Below are 19191 nucleotides of genomic sequence, written 5' to 3'. Positions count from 1 at the left end.
AGGTAGGAGTTGAAATAAAGGAAGCAAGCACTTGGGGGAGAAGTAAGATGGGTAAAACTGCAGAATGATTGGGGTGAAAGATGCAGGTGAGGAAACCTAGCAAAAATAGCAGAAATGGATAAACATTCACAAGTGGAAACATTGACATCTGAATCATAGGAGTCCTGTAAGAAAAGAAAAACTAAAGGAGAAGAGGAACTTTTAAGATCCACTTTCTTAGCAAATTTCTGGTATACAATAGAGTATTGTTAACTATAGTCACCAAGGTGCACATTTGATCCCCAGAACTTACTCATTTTATAACTGGAAGTTTGTGCCCTTTGACCAACATCTCTATTGGTAATAATTGTGTTTTCCAAATAAAAATTAAAAATGAATATTTAATTATCTTGGACTATTTTTGATATTTAATATTATTTATTATTAATTTAAAAATATAAAACAAACAAATTATCTTTTGTTATTTATTCTGATATTAATGAAGAGAGAATTTATGAAAGTAGAACTCTATTTTATTTAAGGTTATTTAATGCTTTTAAGCATAATGCTAAATGCTTAAATGCTTAATGTAGTTTAGAGAATTTTGAATTATCCATGCAGTTATTTTTTAAGAGGTTTGGGAGAATTGATGCCAAATAAGAGGCTTTTTGAGCAGTAATAGTGACATGTCTGTTTACTCATTGAAATGTGCCTCTCGGTCAAGACTAAGTTCCCTGAGAGCAGAAATTTGAATGCAGCAGCCTGTTCATCTTTGCTTACTTATGCTTGAACCTATTAGGTGTTCAAGAAAACTTTGCTGAAACAAGATGACATCTTATCATTGGCCACTGCTCCATTTCTGGAGAACTTGACATGGGGAAACATACAGCAGTTGATTTGAATCAGGATACTCTGAAAATTTGCTAACTGAGTCACCTCCTCCGAGTAAGAACTATTCTGTAATGTAAAATCGTCAGTTGCATACCTACTGTGTACTTAACATCATGAAATTTCACATCTACTCAATAATCATGAACAGATGGAATAAGCTGATATAAAAGAGCATGTTTTTCCCTCTCCACCCACAAACACAAAGTAGAAAAATAGAATTCTCCATCATTTATTTTTTCTAACAAGGACATCTTTGGATGTATTAGTCAAACTTGGAGTCACTCCAACACTAACACTTATGTCTAAAATTAGAACTAATGAACTGTCTGCATGGAGCAAACTAGAAAGCCCACATTCTCTCCGTTAGCATCAAGGCGCTTTTAGTCAACATACATCTATTGCCAAAGAGAATATTAATGTTTCTTTAGTGTTACTGGCTCACAAACCAAGACTTCCTTAAAGTGCTTGGGAAAAGCACAAACATCTTCACCAGGAAAAACGAAAAGTTTGTAGAAAAAGCTGACTTCAGAGAATCATAGATCTCTCCATCTAAATGGGTCTTTAAGGGTCCTTCAGCCCAATACTGCTTGCCTGCTCATTTCCTTTTAAAATGACTTTCTTGGCTGATTATCCAACCCTCTAAATACCTTCCCTGACCAGACCCTCCCATCCACATTTTGCTAGCTCTGATTGGCAGCCCCCGTCACAAAACCCAAATCCTTTCGCTATTGCCCTCCCTGAGCATTTCAGATTTGCTCCTTTGGACCCACAGGTTGCTAACTCGTTCAGAGGACCCTTTTTTTTTTTTTTTTTTTTTGCGGTACGCGGGCCTCTCACTGCTGTGGCCTCTCCCGTTGTGGAGCACAGGCTCCGGACGCACAGGCCCAGCGGCCATGGCTCACGGGCCCAGCCGCTCCACGGCACGTGGGACCCTCCCGGACCGGGGCACGAACCCGCGTCCCCTGCATCGGCAGGCGGACTCTCAACCACTGCGCCACCAGGGAAGCCCCAGAGGGCCCTTTTTTAATGCTTGATGACTACCACTGCGTCTCCTCCCTCTCCAGCATCCTATGCCCCTGCATCCCAGCCCACTCTCCTCCAGCCTAAAACGCCAGCTCACGTGCCCTTCCTGTGTCATCCTGGCCACAATTCTGTTGTGCTCCAAATAACGCAACTTTCCTAACAAGGGCACTGTGACTTTTAAAAGAAGTTAAATGTGGAAGAAACATGAAGAACTGATTGCTAGGGGGTGTAATCAGACCCCCCAACTAATGGTTATGGCTGAAATGAGTGATCATTCAAATAGTACAGTTGACATGGAGAGAAGAGAGTAAATCCTTGACTACTTACAGAATCAAAGGAAGTAATGATCGCTTTGATGGAATGACACTACAGCGATGAAAAACTCAAGGACACTTTCAAGATCTACTTTGGAAGGTTAGTAGGCGATACCATTAATTTTATTAAAAAAAAAAAATTTTTTTTTTTGGCTCCACCATGCATCATGCTGGATCCCAGTTCCCCAAGCAGGGATTGAACATGCGCCCCCTGCAGTGGAAGTGCAGAGTCCTAACTACTGGACTGCCAGGGAAGTCCTGATACCGTTAATTTTAAATCAGAACATAAAGGGTAGAGTAAATTTACTTATAGAAGGACACTCATAGTACATTGAAAATGTTTTCTTAGAGATGTTTATTAGAATTGCTAGAGAGAGAAGTTTTTCCTAGTAATTAAAATATCTCTATGCTGGTTATATGTTAGAGCATCTCATAGCTGAGTCCTCTTTCCCAAGCCTAGACCATCATATGTAGTGCTTACAAAATTTAAGATGTTGAAAATAAAACCGACCACCCTTCTTTCCTAAACTTTCTGCCCCATTTTCACAATCACAGTCACCACCATCCAGTCAATCTTTCACATTAAAAAAAAGTACTGTAGAATTGTCCTGTGCTTTGTCTTTTTTCTTTATTCTAATATTCAATCAATTACCAAACTTTATCTATTAGTTTTATCAAACTTTATCAAACTCAAAAGCGTTTATCAACTCTAGATGTTTTTCCCCCATTCTAATGCCATTCCATTAGCTTTGTCACTTACCACTAGTCCTCAACATCGTGTTATCTCATAGCTTCTTACCTGTCCTCCTGGCTAGGAGCTCTGTCCAGTGGAGTCCTGGCGACTGCTTGGGCTGTCGTGGAGGAGCCCAATGCTGAATGTTCATGAATTTTGTGAGCTGGGTGTCAAATAATTGCTAGCTTGAAATTAACTATAGTGGGAGAATTTACATATGGAAATCCACAAACACTACAAATTGAAGCTTGGTCTTTTGTTTCTGATTTTTTTTTCTTTGCTTTATCAGAATACTAGCACTCTTGGGTTTCCAGTCTATCTACCACACTGGTATCAGAATCCTCTTCCTCCAAAAGCAAAGATAGTACTGCCATAACCCAATAAAATGGGAAAAAATGATTTCTATAAATGCAAGAATCTGCCTGAAATACTGGTGAATACAGAAATCTGAGTTTAAGGTATTTATAAGTCAGAGCATTAAAGATTCATATACAGAAAAGCACACTCACACATAGGTTTCTCTGTAGATAGTTAAAAATGGTGGCCACTCTTGTCCTGATGAAGAAACAGGTGGCAGATTCATCCTCAAGCAGGCTGGAAGGTCTTCTGCCAGACCCATTCAATGGCTCTTTTACACTTGACCAGGCATCTTGGTTAAATGTTTCCATGTGTCCTGTGTTCTATTAGTCAATCGATGTACCCAGAGATGAAGGTGATTCCTGAGTTCTTTCATCTTTGTCTTCTCCAAAACCACTTTATTCTTCTCAAGTAAATATCCTTGTTATATTCAGGATCTCTGATGTGGGGAAGGAGAAAATATCTCTGACAAATTGATTTGCTCAAATATTACCAGAAAGTAATGTTGATTATTTTCAAACCTGCAAGGTGATTCTCATGTTTCTGAGATGAAGACATGAGGTCAGCTCATATTCTGTGCCTTCACCCAGTTTCCTTCAGGTGACCACATATCATAGAAAAGACCACATATCTCTAGAACTTTTCTGTGTAGCAAGACAGTTTCTATTTGAACTCTCTCCTGGTTTTAACTACCGGCCCATTGTTCTTTTTACTTATAAATGTATCATTTCTTAACAATTGATATTATAATTTGATCTGGTCTGCTCAAAATGTCTTTCTATTATTCTCTCTCAGGTCATAGAACTTATTTTTGTTTATGCTGTGCTCGAGGTAAATCTTTGGTCTTTCTCTTACAGCTTATCATTATATTAGCACTATTACATTTTGGCTTATAGCATTTTACATATTTCACTGCTTTAAAACTGGCTTAAAAACTGCCAGTACTGGCTTTCTCCTGCCCAAAGGAATATTTGCTTCAAAATCTTCTTAAAACAAAATGTATGAGAAGCTCGGGGGTGAGGACAAGGCTCCCCACATTATTTTACACACTGGAGCCTGAAAACCATGGTCCTATAGATCAGGACAATAGCCAAACTCTCTTGTATGAGACACAATTCTCTTTCATTATCCAACTCTTATCATCTTAACTACCTTCAAAATCCCATTTCCAGCCATATTCACCCTACATTTTTTGAAACATCGAGCTTCTCAATTTATTCACTGCTCTATAATCTCTGGGCACATGAGGTGTTTTAATGTTTTCATAATTTCTCATTCTGCTTGAGAGGCTTTTCTCTGTATTACTGCAAAGTGTGGTTCGCAAATATCAACTCCTCAGAAAATAATAACAGCTAACACTTATCGAGTGCTTTCAGCATGTTGCCAAGTCCTTCCATGGATCATCTCATTCAATCATTCCTGCGTTTCAAAGAGGAGGCTGTAAGAGAACGAATATGTAGCCCTGACCCATCAAGTCATCTGTGTAAGTTTATACAAATCTAAATCCAGTCCTGGGGACCCAAGTGGTGGATATACTGCCTCTATCGTTCTCCATTGTTTTTTGCTGATTTAGTTTATTTATGACAATCATCAAATTCTAAAATGATCTTTTTCATGTATTTATTTAGGTATTTATATTCTATATTTCCCTATCAGAAGCTACGGTTCACTATGATATGTACTTTGATGCCTGGGCCCAGAAGAATCCCTTGTACATGGAAGATGCTTGTACATGGAAAATGCTCAGTAAATATTTCTTGGATGAATGGATGAATGAGTGGATGGAGGGAAGGATGGATTGGTGGATGGGTGATAAATAGAAATATGGATGGATAAATGGGTGAATAAATGGGTGGATAGGAGGATGAATGGGTAGGTAGCTGGATGAAAAGATGAATGGATAGATGGGTGGATAGTGGACAGAATGATGATCCTCTTATCTGGATCTTTACTTTTAGTGGGTGAGGGGAAACAAATGTCTCAACAGGTACATAAGCTTTCTCCTATTTTCTCTCCAGAGGGTAACCAGTTTGAGGTAATATTATACTTCTTAATGTGTGGTCTGCAGAACAATAGCATCAGAATAATCTGGGGGCTTATTAGAAATCCAGAACCCTAGGCTGCACCCCAGGCCCACCAAATCAGAATCTTCATTTTAACAAAATTCCCAGTGACTCCCATGTACACTAAAATTTGAGCATTTTTTGGGCCATCATTTTTTTTAAATGAGAGGTAAACAGGAAAAAGCTCAGACTTACAATAAGCTTGTTATACACCTTAGAACACTTTTGAATTAAGAAGCTAAAATTCTTTTGGTTTCAATTTAGAAAAGGGATTATTATTTTCCCTATGTTCAGAATGTAAAAATAATAAAAATTAAATACCATGTAATGTGGAAAAAATTCTAAGAAAGTCATACAAAACTAAGCTAAATTAAATCCTTTTTAATGCTCTAAAAAGATTATTTTAAAAAAAAGGATACAATTCATTGGCATTTCTAACAGATTAAGTATTGTTTAAAAATTAAAATCATTTTTACAAATCCCCTTAAATACTAAAAATGTGATTTACGAAAAATAATTTTCAAATCCAATAGAAAAATATGAAAAGAAATGGGACTGCATTATTTCATGCAATTTCTGCATTTATTATCCTTATGTTTGTTCAGATTATGTGTATAAAGGATAACAAATGTAAGAATTAAAAGCGAAACCTTCAGGGAGGGTTCTGGGAAGATGGCAGAGTAGGAAGCGTCAGGAATCTATTTCCCCGCTTAGACAATAATTGCTCTGGCAGAATCTGTCTGATGTAACTATTTGGAACTATGGACTCTATTGAAGGCTTGCAACTTCCAGGGGAAGAACTGGATGGCAAATTGCAGTCACTTGTGGTCAGTTTCAGCTCTTAGCACAGTAGCAGCTACCCAACCTCCACCCTCAGCTCCTTAGTAGACACCTGTCCAGGTGTTCTAGGAGAAATTGCACTCAGCAAGCAGGAGTCAGGATGGGCAAAAAAGGACCCCATACTCTAAATATCAGGGGTCTTGCTGGGATTGCTGCTTCTGATCACAGAGGTACAAAGAGGCCGTGCCATTGTTGCTGCTGCCCCCGCAGACCAGCTGACCTGACTTCCAGCGGATTTGAAGCATCAGCATCCTGTTTTTCCATCCTTCATTTTTCTCTTTTGCCCCTTTTGGAGGCAGACATTAAAGACTAGGACATTTAGAAGAACTCAGGAAGTTACTCCTAACTAGAGGCCCATCCTAACTATCTTGTAATCAGTTGCTTATCCTTGCGTCTTTACTTGGACATTGTTTATGGAGAATAGGGTCATAAAATGCCATTCCTCTAATGTATGGTTATTTTATTCATGGTAATGAAATATTAATACAAACATTAAGCACATGTTTATTGAGTAATTACTTTATAGGCTTATTTTATTTAATCCTGACCATAGCTCGAGAGATGGATTATGTGGTCCAATTATTTGTATGGATGAGGTTCCTGATGCTTAAAAGAGTATGCAATTTACCCAAGGTCACATTTAATTAAGACCAGAGTTAGATCGGACCCAGTCTGGCTGGCTCCAAAGTTCTTGGTCATAAACTCTGAAATCCAATTAAGGAGAAGGAAGGGCCTTCGAAGAACAGCTTTTCACCAAAAGGACCATTTTTATGCTGAGAAATCTGAAGTTTTGGCAAGCCAATGAATGCAAGTATCATGGTCACTCATTTTATTTCTGTGAACTAAACACCTGAGGTATTTTCACAAAAAGAAGGGCAGTAGTGGAATGGGTTTGAATTGGGTTGTGGGGGGGAAGTTTATCATTTTTAAGCAGTGAAAATAATTATAATCTTCAGGAGTAGATTGCATGAAAAAATGCTCCTCTCATTACACGTCCATTGTGAGTTAGCATACATGCCTAGAATGATGTTTGTTAATAAGAAATAGGTTATTTAAGATAGCTTTGATTATAATCACACTCTTGGTAATGTTCTCTGATTTATAAAAATAAATAATTTTCAAAGTAATGATTCCTTTCATTCTTTCCTTGGATTTTTAGAAATCACTGCTTTACTGTTTTATAATTAATGAAAAATGTCATAAAATTATGCATAACTCAATACTTTAAAAATCATTGTTTGCCTAGACTTTGAAATGTTATTCAGTACTGTCATTTAAAAGTGGCTTTATGTTTAAATATGAAAATTTGCAAGCAATTAGTTCTTTTAGTGGACTAATTGCTGTTGCTATTTAAAACTAAAATTAGACAACACAGCTATATCAGGATGAAGAGACAGTCTTCTGCTCTAACATAAACAAATTCATAGAAAGTTTCCTAGGGCATTTCTAGCTGTTTTTCCCTAGGTACATATTACTTTGGTTGGCTTCTATTCAGGGATATTGGGCTAATGATTAATAATCTGAAATTTCTCTAATACAGCTTCAATGCCATTGATGCAGAAGACACAGTGCTGTCGATTGGGTCATTGATTTTTAAACTTCACATTCCCTTTGTGTACCAAGTTATTAATCAGTCCCAATGGCTCCACTGGAGATGTGCTGATTAATAAACCCTTCTGATTAACTCCCTGATTTATCCTTGACCCAATTATCATTACTGCAAAATTGTTAAAGTCTTTCATCTTATTGTACAAGTAATCTATAAGGAGTTCGATAGCTACCAAGACACATGCAACACCATTATTTTTCAGACATAAGGGGAATGACCTCCATTTGCATAATATTTTACTTCATCTTGGAGGTTAGTAAAATGAACAAGGGAAAGTCACTTCTGGTTGTGTGTTTGCAGAGATACAGAAGCAGCACAGGAGTCAGGGGGCCAAGAGTGGTCTGGCTTGGACACTGGGAGACGTGGCTTCTTTTACTAAGACCAGGAGCACTCATGAAAATGCCAGCAAACCATACTTCCAGAAGACTCATTCCTTAATGTGCAAAATAAGGGCGGTAGACAATATGATTTCTAAAATACCAGTAACATCAGATCAGTCTTGGGACAGCTCTTATTCCTGCATCCCCTGGGAACTTTCCTAGCAAAGGGTGGGATCATCGTTACCATTGCTCAATGTTTTAATTCTTTGTGACAAGCAGCAGACACCAGCTCTGATGGCCTAGGCTTGTAAAGGAATTTGTTGTACAAATATTGGATAGTCCATAGAGTTTCAAGAGGTGCTCAGAGCCATGCTTAGAATCTTCAGAGCCAGGAACACAGAGAAACATGCCATGTTTCTTTAAAACAATGATTTTTAAATTATTGAGTTATGCATAATTTTATGATGTTTTTCATTAATTATAAAACAGTAAAGCAGTGGTTTCTAAAAATTCAAACATGCCATAAGGACACTGCCGCCAGACTTGTTGCCATCAGATGCTACAGTTCTTAACCCTGCCAGCCCAGGACAGGGCATTAACAGTCCCTGCTGGCACCACTTCCTCTATCACACTCAGAAATCACAGCTTCTCCATTGCAGAATGTCAGCCAGGCTTCAGGACTCTAGAGGTCTACACTGTGACGCTCTAATTGAGACTGAGCAGAGGTCTACACAGCATGCGTGTGGACAACAATGGGATCTGCTGTTTCATTGGCTCAAGCTGGTGTGTGTGTGGGGGTTCTTTAACTGCATGTTGAACATGCTTCAAGGTTAACTCTTATTCTAGGCCCTTCTCAAAAAGGTATCCTTCCCAGGCACCTGATAATGGGTTGGCATAGTATTTCCAGCTTCAGATTATACTGTCTCCAAACCCAAAGGGCTCTACAAAAGCAGTGTGCTTCATTCCTTGTGATAAGAGGTGCAAGGTGTAAACTTGTTCTTTACCTTCAAGAGGGTGTCACTGCCCATTCCCACACACAGGTCCCTACACTCTTGACACCTGGGACTCCTTACTTCATTCTGTGGGACAGCAGAATGCATCATCCCAGAATATGCCACTGTGGCAGAGGGATTACTCTGAGCTGAAGGCAGGTGAGAAGAAACAGATACAAGAAAAGCTGTCCTCCCCCATTTGCCTAAAAACAGGACATAAATGTATAAAGGTGTCCCCCCCTCCCTTCTCTACCAGGAAGGACAGAAGTTAACCACCAGGGACAACTCTAGACCCTGATCAGCCCAGAGCCAGCACCAGAGGAATCCACACAGCAAACCTTACTAACTAGCGCTTATCTTCCATTAACTCCCCCATATATTTACCTTCCCATCGTTTGCTACCCTAGAAACTCAAAGTCCTTTTCTTTTGTCTTGTCACTTCTCTAAAAATGTATTATTCCTTTGTTAAGATGCTATATAAGCCCAAGTTCTAACCACCCTTTTGAGTTACTCATTGCTGAATTCTCCTGTGGATATGAGCTCTGCATATGTTAATAAATATCTTTGTTTTTCTCTTGTTAATCTGTCTTTTGTCAGTCTCGTTTATAGACTCCCCAGACAGAGAACCAAGGAAGGTAGAGGAAAAAGGATTTTCTTCCTTCCTTAAGTCATTATTTTTCTTTGAGGTAACTAACATAAGTCTTTGGCTCACTCACTCTTGACCTGTTTTTTTCTGTTGGCCAAGCAGTTCCCTAATTGGCTGCCCATCTATTTCACACCTATGGATACCTGTCCCTCAGTCCTGGCCACAGATCCACTAGTTGCCATTCTGTTGCCAGGGCTACCACCTGGCCTCTGTCATTTCAGAATCCTGCCACTCCCATGGATGCTGGGGGGCCTCTGGTCCACAGTATCCCACTCCACTGCCATGCTGACCACATGGCAGTGATGGTGAACTGGTCATCAAACAAATAGCCTCTGGATTCCTTTACTGCTTGTGGGGCTGGAATGCTCTCTGGGCCCTCCCAGGACACAGTCAGCTGGTGGGTCCTCTGGCTCTGTGTAGCAGATCTGTTCTAACACATCTAGCTCCCAGAGCTGTCCTCTCCCTGCTCTTACTCTACCAAGGCATTGCTAGCATTTCCACAACAATACTATATAGTGGAGGTTTAATTGACAAAAATTCTGTATATTCAAAGTGTACAATGTTATGTTTTAACATATATATATTGTGAAGTGATTATATAATCAAGCTATTATATAATTATAATGTAATATTATATTATATATTCATCACCGCCCAGTTAGCATTTTCTTTCTGTGTGAGAACACTTAAGGTCTACCCTCTTAGCAAATTTAAAGAACACAAAACAGTATTGTTAAATATAGTCACCATGCTGAACATTAGATTCCCAGAGCCTATTCATCTTATAACTGAAACTTTGTACCCTTTGACCAGCATCTTCCCATTTCCCCACCCCCAGCAACCACCATTCTATGTGGTATGTGTATATATTATATATACATATATATACACTCAGGACAAGATATTAATCAGCCTTAAAAAGGAAGGAAATCCTGCCATTTGGACAACATGGATGGGCCTGGAGGACCTTATGCTGAGGGAATCAAGACAGACACAGAAAGACAAGCATGGCATGATCTCATTTATATGTGGAATCTAAAGAGTTCAAACTCATGGAAGTCACTAATTCTTCAAGGAGACAGACAGTGGCATATTAGCTGTTTATCCCCACAGTGCACACTGTTGAGATTAAACCTCCCTTGCAAAGCTGAGCTGAGGCTTAGGAGAGACACTATATTTAATAATATACATTGGTTGTCATTATCATCATTATTTTAATGCTTTAGTGTCCTTTTAACTTTCCCATTTTTTTCCCTTTAAACTCTGTATTCCAATGGGCGAGTCATATAATTCTCTATTGCACCTATTTTCAAGTGAGTAACACACACACATACACACACACCAAAATGTGTTTGCTTAGAATTTCTGTCTGAGTTGAAGCAATGCGTTGAGAACTGATTCCATAAGTATAGTCACCGCACTGTACATTAGGTCCTAGAATTGATTCCTTCCTACAAGAAAGCAGCCAAGTGACCTCGACTGCTACCTGATCAACAGAGGCAGAAGACAATCTGGTTTTCTTCGCTCTCTAGGATGCGAGCCTCCCTTACAGTCCAGGTTCTGTGCTTTTAGAGAGGACTCCTTCACTCCTGCATACGTGGAGCTGTAGTTCCTGGGCCCTATTTAGGTCCTGAGAGCTATTATCACAAAAGTGAATACAGAAGAAGGAATATACATGATTGTTGAAATGTCATTGAAGGAGTAAAAACTAATCTGAAAATGGCACTTGGGTGAGAAAATGGAGACAGAAGAATGGCAGCCTCTTTAGAAATGAAGGACAATTTGTCAAGAATGGACTGTTATGATAAAAGCGACTCCATTTGGCCAACAGAAAGACCTTTTATCCATAAGATGGTCTTTTTCTTTCCACAAAGTGCTTTCCTATCATCCAGGCAGAACCCATGAGTGCTGTGCATCCATTACGCAGGTCTTCCTTTTGTCCCCTCTGCAATCTCCTTTGTCTGACTGAATCAGTGGCCAGGTAGTCAGCTACCTGAAGTAAGTGGTGCTGAGGCCATTAGACTCAGACTTAAAGCCTGGGCCTCCACTGTTCCATGGTGGGAGCTTTCTTTCACTCACTTGACCTTGGGCACCTAATTTACAGGACAACATGTGATTTATCTACACTTGACAAAGAGAACACAGTGGACAACAGCTCTGAGAGTGTTCTGCATGTGCTTTCAGGTAATCCTGCTGCTCTATGGGTTTCCAATTCCTATCCTCATCCTTTCAAAAATCTAAGAAGCTGAGGATCCTTAGAAAAACAAAACGGAATTCCCAAGGCAAATACAAAGATAAACCCAGAGAGCATTCATTGACCTTGTTTTCTGGAATATTAGAAACATCTAAAATTTATTATCTCTTTGCAGCTCTGTGATACACTGTTTCTCTGGATGCTGCTACACAGGAAGCAGAAATGAGTTGTCTGCAAACATAGGTAATTCACATCACATTTACTGTAGGCATGTGATACCATATGATCTTGCTGTAGAAGGACATGACCCCTGGCGTGGGCAGCCCCAGCTCAGCCACCACAGAGTAGTCTTCCTTCAAGTACATAGTGCCCTTACCCAGTGCTTTTAGACATGCTGGCCCCCAGCCTTTGTCACAGCAAGTCCCCTCTTTGAATGCAGAAACTTTCCCTTAATAACCACATGGGGCTGTATACACAGCCTTACACTGGTGGGTATGGCTTTTCTACTTTATGACCATTTTGTAAGAGTCACACTTTATTTTGCAAATGCTTATTAAATCAATCTCAACATGCCACAAGCAAATCCCATGCCTCTTGTGATGGTAGAACCTGAGACACCAAGTAGTTTTTCTGACTCACATGAGGAAATGCCCTTGTACAGGGAATTTGTCCCGATAATAATTTGTAGAACCTGTAATTCATTGCCTTTTCTTCTTCCCACCAAAGGACTCTGGCAAAGTTAATATTAAAACATACACATGCACACACACACACACAAACTTGTAAGGCAGAAAAGATTATTCATTATTAATAAAACCTGAAAACCAACAGTCCACGTGTTAACCTTTTTGTAAACAGCAGCTGTTTCAGTGCACACATTTATGCACAGTAAGTGCTTTGATTTTTGGCAATGTTATAGAAGAGATGGGAACATAAAAGAATCAGGATAACAGGAATATAGAGACTTCTGGAGAAAAATCGTGGTGTTTTAGTGTGCCATCCTCTTTTGCAGTAAACCTTGATGTTTTCTTAGATGATAGTTATATTTGACTGAAACATTACCCTAAACGACTTACTTGTGTCAAGAATATTTTATAGAGGAGACCTTCAAGATGGCAGAGGAGTAAGACATGGAGATTACCTTCCTCCCCACAAATACATCAGAAGTACATCTACATGTGGAACAGCTCCTACAGAACACCTACTGAACGCTGGCAGAAGACCTCAGACCTCCCAAAAGGCAAGAAACTCCCCACGTACCTGGGTAGGGTAAAAGAAAAAAGAATAAACAGAGACAAAAGAATAGGGATGGGACCTGCACCAGTAGGAGGGAACTGTGAAGGAGGAAAGGTTTCCACACACTAGGAGCCCCCTCGCAGGCAGAGACTGTGGGTGGCAGAGGGGGGAAGCTTCAGCGCCACGAAGGACAGCACAGCCACAGGGGTGTGGAGGGCAAAGCGGAGAGATCCCTGCACAGAGGATCGGTGCCGACCAGCACTAACCAGCCTGAGATGCTTGTCTGCTGACCCGCTGGGGTGGGCGGGGCTGGGAGCTGAGGCTTGGGCTTCCGTCGGAGCGCAGGGAGAGGACAGGGGTTGGCGGCATGAACACAGCCTGAAGGGACTAGTGCGCCACGGCTGGCTGGGAGGGAGTCCGGGAAAAAGTCTGGACCTGCTGAAGAGGCAAGAGACTTTTTCTTGCCTCTTTGTTTCGTGGTGCGTGAGGAGAGGGGATTCAGAGCTCCGCTTAAAGGAGCTCCAGAGATGGGCACGAGCCGCGGCTAACAGCACGGACCCCAGAGATGGGCATGAGATGCTAAGGCTGCTACTGCCGCCACCAAGAAGCCTGGGAGCAAGAACAGGTCTCTCTCCACACCTCCCCTCCCGGGACCCTGTGCAGCCTGCCACCGCCAGGTGCTGGGATCCAGGGACAACTTCCCCGGGAGAACGCACAGCGCGCCTCAGGCTGGTGCAACATCATGTTGGCCTCTGCTGCCGCAGGCTTGCCCCGCATCCATACCCCTCCCTCTCCCCGGCCTGAGATAGATCATATCTTGGGTCACAAATCAAGCCTTGGTAAATTTAAAAAAATTGAACTCGTATCAAGTATCTTTTCCGATCACAACGCTATGAGACTAGATATCAATTACAGGGAAGAAAGCTGTAAAAAATACAAACACATGGAGGCTAAACAATACATTATTTAATAACCAAGAGATCACTGAAGAAATCAAAGAGGAAATCGAAAAATACCTAGAAACAAATGACAGTGAAAACACGACGACCCAAAACCTATGGGATGCAGCAAAAGCAATTCTAAGAAGGAAGTTTATAGCAATACAATCCTACCTCAAGAAATAAGAAAACATCTCAGATAAACAACCTAACCTTACAACTAAAGCAATTAGGGAAAGAAGAACCAAAACCCCCAAAGTTAGCAGAAGGAAAGAAATCATTAAGATCAGATCAGAAATAAATGAAAAAGGAATGAAGGAAACAATAGCAAAGATCAATAAAACTGAAAGCTGGTTCTTTGAGAAGATAAACAAAATTGATAAACCATTAGCCAGACTCATCAAGAAAAAAAGAGAGAAGACTCAAATCAAAAGAATTAGAAATGAAAAAGGAGAAGTAACAACTGACACTGCAAAAATACAAAAGATCATGAGAGATTACTACAAGCATATATGTGCCGATAAAATGGACAACTTGGAAGAAATGGACACATTCTTAGAAAAGCGCAACGTTCTGAGACTGAACCAGGAAAAATAGGAAATATAAACAGACCAATCACAAGCACTGAAATTGAAACTGTGATTAAAAATCTTCCAACAACCAACAGCCCAGTACCAGATGGCTTCACAGGCGAATTCTATCAAACATTTAGAGAAGAGCTAACACCTATCCTTCTCATAATCTTCCAAAATATAGCAGAGGGAGGAACACTCCCAAACTCATTTTGTGAGTCCACCATCACCCTGATACCAAAAGCAGACAAAGATGTCACAAAAGAAGAAAACTACAGGCCAATATCACTGATGAACATAGATGCAAAAATCCTCAACAAAATACTAGCAAACAGAATCCAACAGCACATTAAAAGGATCATACACTGTGATCAAGTGGGGTTTATCCTAGGAATGCAAGCATTCTTTAATATATGCAAATCAATCAATGTGAAGCACCATATTAACAAATTGAAGGAGAAAAACCATATGAGTATCTCAATAGATGCAGAGAAAGCTTTTGACAAAATTCAACACCCTTTTATGATAAAAACCCTCCAGAAAGCAGGCATAGAGGGAACTTTCCTCAACATAATAAAGGCCATATATGACAAACCCACAGCCAACATTGTCCTCAATGGTGAAAAACTGAAACCATTTCCACTAAGATCAGGAACAAGACAAGGTTGCCCACTCTCACCTTTATTATTCAACATAGTTTTGGAAGTTTTAGCACAGCAATCAGAGAGGAAAAAGAAATAAGAGGACTTCAAGTCGGAAAAGAAGAAGTAAAGCTGTCACTGTTTGCAGATGACCTGATACTATACATAGAGGATCCTAAAGATGGTAACAGAAAACTACTAGAGGTAATCAACAAATTTGGTTAAGTAGCAGGATACAAAATTAATGCACAGAAATCTCTTGCATTCCTATACACTAATGATGAAATATCTGAAAGAGAAATTAAGGAAACACTCCCATTTACCATTGCAACAAAAAGAATAAAATACCTAGGAATAAACCTACCTAAGGAGACAAAAGACCTATATGCAGAAAACTATATGACACTGATGAAGGAAATTAAAGATGATATAAACAAATGGAGAGATATACCATGTTCTTGGATTGTAAGAATCAACATTGTGAAAATGACTATACTACCCAAAGCTATCTACAGATTCAATGCAATCCCTATCAAACTACCACTGGCAGTTTTCACAGAACTAGAACAAATAATTTCATAATTTGTATGGAAACACAAAAGACCTTGAATAGCCAAAGAAATCTTGAGAAAGAAAAACGGAGTTGGAGGAATCAGACTCCCTGACTTCAGACTATACTACAAAACTACAGTAATCAAGACAGTATGGTACTGGCACAAAAACAGAAATATAGATCAATGAAACAGGATAGAAAGCCCAGAGACAAACCCACGCAGATATGGTCACCTTATTTTTTATAAAGGATGCAAGAATATACAATGGAGGGCTTCCCTGGTGGTGCAGTGGTTGAGAATCTGCCTGCCAAAGCAGGGGACACGGGTTCGAGCCCTGGTCTGGGACGATCCCACATGCCGCAGAGCAACTAGGCCCGTGAGCCACAATTACTGAGCCTGCGTATCTGGAGCCTGTGCTCCGCAACAAGAGAGGCCGCGATAGTGAGGGGCCCGTGCACCGCGAGCAAGAGTGGCCCCCGCTTGCCACCACTAGAGAAAGCCCTCACACAGAAATGAAGACCCAACACAGCCAAAAGTAAATTAAAAAAAAGAAGAAGAATATACAATGGAGAAGACAGCCTCTTCCATAAGTGATACTGGGAAAACTGGACAGCTACATGTAAAAGAATGATATTAGAACACTCCCTAACACCATACACAAAAATAAACTCAAAATGGATTAAAGACCTAAATATAAGGCCAGACACTATAAAACTCTTATTGGAAAACATAGGCAGAACACTCTATGACATACATCACAGCAAGATCCTTTTTGACCCACCTCCTAGAGAAATGGAAATAAAAACAAAACTAAACAAATGGGACCTAATGAAACTTAAAATCTTTTGCACAGCAAAGGAAACCATAAACAAGGTGAAAAGATAACCCTTAGAATGGGAGAAAATATTTGCAAACCAAGCAACTGACAAAAGATTAACCTCCAAAATATACAAGCAACTCATGCAGCTCAATATCAAAAACACAAACAACCCAATCCCAAAATGCACAGAAGACCTAAATAGACGTTTCTCCAAAGAACATATACAGATGGCCAACAAACACTTGAAAGAACGCTCAACATCACCAATCATTAGAGAAATGCAAATCAAAACTACAATGAGGTATCATCTCACACCAGGCAGAATGGCCATTATCAAAAAATCTAGAAACAATAAATGCTGGAGAGGGTGTGGTGAAAAGGGACCCCTCTTGCCCTGTTGGTGGGAATGTAAATTGATACAGCCACTATGGAGAACAGTATGCAGGTTCCTTAGAAAACTAAAAATAGAACTACCATACGACCCACCAATCCCACTACTGGGCTCAAACCCTGAGAAAACCATAATTCAAAAAGAGTCATGGACCACAATGTTCATTGCAGCTCTATTTACAATAACCAGGACATGGAAGCAACCTAAGTGTCTATCGACAGATGAATGGATAAAGAAGATGTGGCACACATATACAATGGAATATTACTCAGCCATAAAAAGAAACAAAATTATTTGTAGTGAGGTAGATGGACGTAGAGTCTGTCATACAGAGTGAAGTAAGTCAGAAAGAGAAAAACAAATACCGTATGCTAACACATATATATGGAATCTAAAAAAAAAAAGGTTCTGAAGAATCTAAAGGCAGGACAGGAATAAAGATGCAGATGTAGAGAATGGACTTTGGGACATGGGAGGGGGAAGGGTAAGCTGGGACAAAGTGAGAGAGTGGCATGGACATATATACACTACCAAATGTAAAATACATAGCTAGTGGGAAGCAGCTGCATAGCACAGGGAGATCAGCTCTGTCCTTTGTGACCACCTAGAGGGGTTGGATAGGGAGGGTGGGAGGGAGATGCAAGAGGGAGGAGATATGGGGATATATGTATATGTATAGCTGCTTCACTTTGTTATAAAGCAGAAACTAACACACCACTGTAAAGTGATTATACTCCAATAAAGATGTTAAAAAAAGAAAATACAATTTTAAAAGTCTTCAGTAAAAAAAAAGAATATTTTATAATCTGACGTAGCAAACTGGCTGATTATCCATCTACTAAAGGACATTAAATAGAGCTCAACAATATTAGAACTGGACTTTTCAAGGCATTAAGAAATCAATTCTTCATTTTCATTAGTATAGAAACAAGTCTCTTTTCATTCACAAACTTAGATATGTAGACACTCAGAGAATCACACCAGAGACTTAAATATAGCCAGACGTTGAATGAAAGTTCAAGAGCCCTGAGCAAGATTTCAAATCCCTGGAAACTATATGGTTAAATGTAAGTGGATTTCATTCATTTAATTAGATAGTCATGCGAAATTAAAGGAGAGTTTCTGCATAAGCACGTATACTGTCCCAAGAGTTCACATGAAAGTAGTATTCTTCTGGCTTGCAAGGGAAAGTTTTCCTGACCTAAAAGTTCAAAATGAATGTCATATGGGCTTTAGAGCAACTGGTAACCAATAGCTTTAGATCATCACTAAGGATAAATGATGGGTAGATGGAAAAATGGCTAAATAGTTTTGTATTTTTATTTCATGTTGTTCATGTTAGAATCTGTTTCCTTTAAATTTCGTAAATGCTTTTTCCCTGGGGTTAATTCCATAAGAGTGATTCCCCACGTTTTCCTGTTTCACAACAAATTCTAAAATACCTTTTTTTTTCTTAGAAAACCATATGTTTTTCACTCATAATGTCTTCTTCTAGCTTATTTAGAAACACTCTTAAAACCCTGAACGTTACCTTTTAAAGGAAAAATGTTGACCACTATGCATTCAACTATCCCACCCACAGGACAAAATAATAGAAACATAATATTAAGAATAAAAATCGTAAATATAAAAAATGCAAAATCCAGTAACTCTGGGCAACATACAGCTGATGATTATCTCACCGTCGAGGGAATCTCCCATTTTAATCATGGCTCGTATAAGCCATCTGAGAAATGATACCTTTTAGTTATTTACTTGCTCAAAGTTTCCTGCTAGGGTCACAGCTGATAGCAAAATGTGACAAAGAAGTATGACCTGTCTGGATTCTACAAAATTTTCTGGCTCAAAACATTTAACTACATACTGATTGATGTAGAGGCTGCTTTCCTCTTTCCTCATAAGCTACAAACATTTAAACAGACATTAGTACAACTTCTTTTTAAATCATCACGCTTTCATTTTAAGAGTGAATCCAAAGCTACACTTTAACGATTATACTTTACCCTTTTTTGGCTGTGGTATGGACTCGGGCTGAGATTCTCAGTTGAAGTCTCAATAGAAGCAAACAGGGTAATTCT

At 39.5% G+C, this 19191-nt stretch overlaps 1 pseudogene; it reads right to left on the bottom strand.

Moving 5' to 3' along the window:
* Nucleotides 1-19191, bottom strand: part of LOC132488207 (eukaryotic translation initiation factor 2A-like) — a 110362-nt pseudogene that overhangs the window by 55844 nt on the left and 35327 nt on the right.

Source organism: Mesoplodon densirostris, chromosome 4 (assembly GCF_025265405.1).
Source record: "Mesoplodon densirostris isolate mMesDen1 chromosome 4, mMesDen1 primary haplotype, whole genome shotgun sequence".
NCBI lineage: Eukaryota > Metazoa > Chordata > Mammalia > Artiodactyla > Ziphiidae > Mesoplodon > Mesoplodon densirostris.
The sequence above is the reverse complement of the archived record's forward strand: the minus strand, read 5'-3'. Positions and strand labels throughout refer to the sequence as shown.